The 5,070-nt window shown below is 58.1% G+C and overlaps 1 pseudogene; it reads right to left on the minus strand.

The window, feature by feature from the left end:
* Positions 1 to 1,210: 1,210 nt before the first annotated feature.
* LOC143388914 (serine/threonine-protein kinase ULK1 pseudogene) lies at positions 1,211 to 4,473 on the minus strand (annotated as a pseudogene).
* Between the last annotated feature and the right edge of the window lie 597 nt (positions 4,474 to 5,070).

Here is a 5,070-nt window from a genome sequence, read left to right on the forward strand (position 1 = left end):
GGGGAGGTTCTGCATATGTTACTTTTCCTGTTGCACAAAATGTCCACCCTCCCCTGCCCACCATGTTCAGGTGGGGATGGAGGCTGGGCACTGCCTATCCTGTGGCCACAGGGCAGGATGGTGGGGAGCAGCCAGCCAGAAACACCCACATTGCAGTGGGTGCCTGGCAAGAGAGCCATGCCATACCCTGGCACCTGTCAGGTTCCTCCTGCTTCCCCACAACGTGGCACCCACAGCAAAGCTCAGGCCCACACACCTAGAGCAATTCCTCAAACACCTAAAATTCTCGCCTTTGAACAATGAAAAAGAAAGAACTGCAGAAAAATAAGACACATTTTAGGAGTAAAGTGTGAAAGAGGACATCTGTTGCGCGTTTGGGAAACTCGGTGCTTCACACTGTCCCTAAGAGCCTTTCAGCCCACGGACAGAGTCTCCTGCAGGGCAGCGGTTCCTCTTCCTCCCAGGACCACACCAAGGGCTGGGGAGGCCGTGCACACACACGCTGGCGGGTCTCCTCGTGTGTATACACCTATGTGCGTATCCAGAGCTCCGGGGTGTCCATGCGTGTCCACGCATGTTCACATGCTCCCCACAGAGCAGGAGAGGGTTCTCGCAGTCTGCACCGTCTACGCAGCTCTCCAGGCAGTCAGCATAAAGTGCACAGGTGGCCACAGAACTGGGTGGGTGGTTTCAGAGGGACAGTTCCTATAGAGAAGGGCAGAGAACCAAGGATGCACCCTTGTTCCTGGGCAAGCGACTGGGCAGTGAACCCTGAGGAAGAGCTTGCTTTGGCATGGACACAGCAATGCTGTCTCAGGGCCGCACCTGTCCTCATGGCTGCCCCGGCTTTGGAGGGTGGCAGGTACCACAAACACCACCTGCTACCACTGGGAGCCTGTGCCTGCCATGGGAGGCAGCCACAGGGGACCCGTTTGGAAATCCTGCAGAGGGAGGGAGCTGTCCCTGGCACCCTGAAATCCACCTCTGGCAAAGAAAAGCAGCCTCTGAAGCAGGAGACACACCACATGGTGGGGCTTGAACAACGTGGCTCCACTTAATGGCCCTCCCAGGGGCCTGCAGTGCAGACTCAGCACCATCAATCAGCCTTGGCTGGCAGGCCTGTCCTGACAGTCTGGCCAGCACGTGGACCCACCCCACAGTGTTCGCAGAGAGGGTCCAGCCCCTCCAGCACAGCACACCAGGCAGTGGGTCAGGCCCAGATGCCAGTTAATAAGGCCGAGAGCCTTCTCTCAATGCCCAGCTTGCACTTGGCCACACTCTCAATGTCTGCCTGGTCCTTGAGTATGCGCTGCAGTCCCTCCAGCAGCAGCAACGCCTTGTGGTAGCAAGGTACATAGCCCTCCTGGTGCTGGAAGAACTCATCCAGAGCGGCCAACTGCACCATCTGCACAGCGTGACTGAGGATGAGTCTCTCAGCGGTGACACCATGGATGCCATCCAGAAGCCGCTGCTTTTCCAGGAAGAAGTGCTGCAGCCACAGGCTCAGGCCCTGACAGGACACCACCACCATGCTGGCCTTGTACAGCTCCTTGAGCCTGCGGACCACCTGCTTCACGGTAGATGAGAGGTAGAGCTTGCCGGCCCAGATCTGGTCAATGGCGGTCTGCAGGCCCGAGGACAGGAGCTCAGCCAGGTTCAAGTACAGCACCAGCTGCTCTGCGAAGCCCACTCTCGGCTCAGTAGGCTGATCTGGTTGGCCACCATGCTCTCCTGAAGCTGGCACTCAGGGCCCTCGGCCCCCTAGCTGGCACTGCCCTTGAGGGCAGTGATCTCCAGGACAAGCTGGAGGAAGGCAAGTGTGAAGCGCAGGCTGTGCAGGATCTCCATGTGCTCCTGCTCCATGAACATCTCCTCTGTGAGATCAGGGGCCTCAAAGGTCACAGCCCCATCCAGGTTGACAGAGAGTGGGTCAGCAAAGCTGCAGCAATGGCCTGGGGCAAGGAGCTCAGGGACAGGCTCATGAAGGCCCTGTGCAGCAGTTGACGGGCAGAGGAGCCAGCAGAGCCCACTGAGAACATCCTTGTGCGGGGTCCCTGGGGCGGTGTGGTCCCACTCAGGGGAGAATCCACAGTGAAGACCACTGGGGAGGGGCTGCTGGCTCCCCTACCCCGGGCTCATGGGTGCAGCTTCCCTTCGAAGCCAGCAGAGGGTGCAATCTCCATGGGCTTCTCCTGCAGGCTGTCTGTGCTGACAGAGTGGGAGGCCTGGGTCCCAAATGGCAGCCTTGAGCAGCAGGTCGGTGAGGCGGCTGGTGCTGAAGGACTGGCCAAGGGGCCCCTGTTGTCCTTGGCAGGCCGCAGGCCAGAGCCCAGCTGCTGCTCCGGAAAGGGCCCCACCTCTGAGAGATCGGACAGCGTCTGATTCCATGTGTGTGTGTCGGGGGGGTCATCAACACATCCTGCTGGGCCAGGAGAGCCAGCAGGTTCCTGGGAGCTGGGGGCCTTAGGGAAGTCTTAGGAGGGCAGGGCCTTGGTGGGAGAGCCCAGGATGGGAGGCAGGGAGTTGTGCTGCATGAAGTCAGGCAGCTTGGGCGAGCCACGCAGGGACCCGCAGGGCTGTGGCAAATGAACTGGCTGGGGAGGGCTGGCTTGTGGTGGGCTGAAAGATGCTCCCAGGAGGTTCGTAGGGGCCTTGGGGAGCTTGGGCCGAACAACGTGCAAGTCGGACAGGTTGGGGGCGGCGCTGTGCAGATGGCAGCCAAGACCTGGGGCCCAAGGGGAGTGTTCGGGCATGGAGGAGCCTGGACGCAGGGACCTTCCAGCCTGCATCTCGGCTCCCTGTGGGGAGAGTGTCCTGCTCCAGCCCCACCTCTCAGGAATGGCTCCAACTTGAGGAGATGGCATGTAGGGCCAGCCTCCACCCAGGGACAGCTTCCTGGCCAGGACAGCTCCGTCAGGGTGGGATGGAGGAGATAGGCTAGCTCCGGCAAAACCCAGGGGGCTGGTGCTGCCCAACCTGCGGATGGCAGAAGACCAGGGCGTCTGGGGTAGAGTTGGAGAGTGCAGATTCTGCTCAATGCGCTGGTAGTTGTGCACCTGGGTGGGGACCGGGATGGGCACTGAGGCTCCACACCGACTGCTAGAGAATGGGCCAGCCAGGCCAGAGGGGCTGGGGGAGCTGCTGCAGGTGGGAGAGGGAGAGGGAGATGGGGTCCAGCCGTGGCTCTCCAGGCCGGCAGAGGCCACCAGGGAACTCCCGCTACACAGCAGACTATCCAGTGGTGGCTTAGCACAGGCCACCTCAGCCACCGGGTCCCCTGGAAACTGGGCTGGGACCATGATGAAGTTGTCTGTGTCACAAGAGTCCTTGCTGCTGCTAGCAGAGTCCCAGGAGCCTTGCAGGAAGCCGGCCTTGTCCGCTGGGGAGGTGAGCGTCTTCTGCATGTGGGGCATCTCCCCTAGGGACGGCGGGAGACAAGATGAGAAGTGGAGCTACTCCTGGAGCTGCTGCAAGACCCTGAGCTCGGATAAGAGGGCACAGGCACCGGTGGGGACTTAATGGAGGCACTGGCGTCCAAGAAAGGGTGACGAAAAAATTCCTCAAAGTCCATGCGGTCTTTGTGGTTGCTCTGAAGCAGAGCCAGGAGCAGCTGCCTTAGGGGTGCCGACGTCTCCGGGGGGATGACGGGCACAAGAGTCTTGTTCTTCTCCTAGAACAGGCCCAGATCCTGAGGGCTGCTGGCCTGGAACGGGGCCTTGCCAGTCAGGCACTGGTACACGAAGGTGCTGCTGCTCCACAGGTCTGCCTTCCCATCGTAGTGCTGGGACATGATGACTTCAGGGGCCATGTACATGGGAGAGCCCCAGAGCGTGGCTGCCATCATGTTGCTCTGGAGGTACCGGGTGAACCCAAAGTCAGGGATCTTGACGCGGATGTGATTGGGATTCGCACGTTGCCCCCCAGGGTTGGACAGCAGGATGTTCTGGGGCTTGAGGTTGAGGTGGATGATGCCCTTGCTGTGCAGCAGCCACATGGCACCTGCAATCTGCTGCAGGAAGAGCCTGATGGTGTCTTCGCTCAAGGTCCCCATGGTGTGCAGGTAGTCAGCCAGGTCCTCACCATTACAGTACTCCATGAACAGGTAGACGGAATTGGCCATCTCCTGGAAGTTGTACAAGGCCACAATGTTCTCATGCTTCAGTACCTTGAGTATTTTTATTTCCTTCCCCTGCAGTGTCTGGGACTTGGCCAGATTCTTCTTGTTAATACACTTGACTGCGACCTCCAGGTTGTGCTTGAAGACCACTGCGAAGGCGCCGTGGCCGATCAGGTCCTTGCGGAGAACTCGAACCTGCCCATGATCTCCCTGCCGCCGCGGGTTCCGGGGAGCGGGCGCGCGGGGCGGTGGCGCTCGGGCTCAGGCAGAGGCGCGGGCCGAACGGCCTGAACGCCTGCGCTGGGCTGGGGGCGCGGCCCGGCGGCGCTGGTGCATCGCCTGGATGCGCGCCCCATCGGGCAGGCGGGGCCGAGTCCCAGCGGGGACTATTACCAGTGCTGCGTGCTCCCTCGGCGTCCGCTGCGGCGCCCTCGTGATGCTGGCAATCTAAACCCACTCGGACTCCGACGCGGGTCTGGCTCAGACTCGCGCCTCAACCGCTCTCTGGCGTAGACTAATATTGTTATTTTTCAACTTAAAAATCTGCGACCTATTTCGCATTCTCTTCTAGGTAGATGTCAGAATTATTTTGTCAAATTCCAATATTTCTGTTGATTTTGTAAATTGTATAGCTTTATAGAGGGAATGACATTTATTCTACACTGTGAAACTAGTTTGCAGTTATGTGCAAAACTTTCTAATTGTTCAAATGTGGACTTTCTTCTTTTTAAAAGTTTTCATCTTAGTGGTAACCTTGAGACAATTGACATTCATGACTATTACCAATGTCAAACATGAATTCAGAATCACTGATAATATAACCCACTTCAAACTGCCAATTTAATTAAAAATCAAAAAATAAATATGTACCTTCATAATTTTTCATAGACATTGAACCAAGTATTCTAACATAGCCCACAGAAAATCACAGATGTTCTAACACAATGAATAAC

The sequence above is a fragment of the Callospermophilus lateralis genome, unplaced genomic scaffold (genome assembly GCF_048772815.1).
Source record: "Callospermophilus lateralis isolate mCalLat2 unplaced genomic scaffold, mCalLat2.hap1 Scaffold_45, whole genome shotgun sequence".
Taxonomy (NCBI): Eukaryota; Metazoa; Chordata; class Mammalia; order Rodentia; family Sciuridae; genus Callospermophilus; species Callospermophilus lateralis.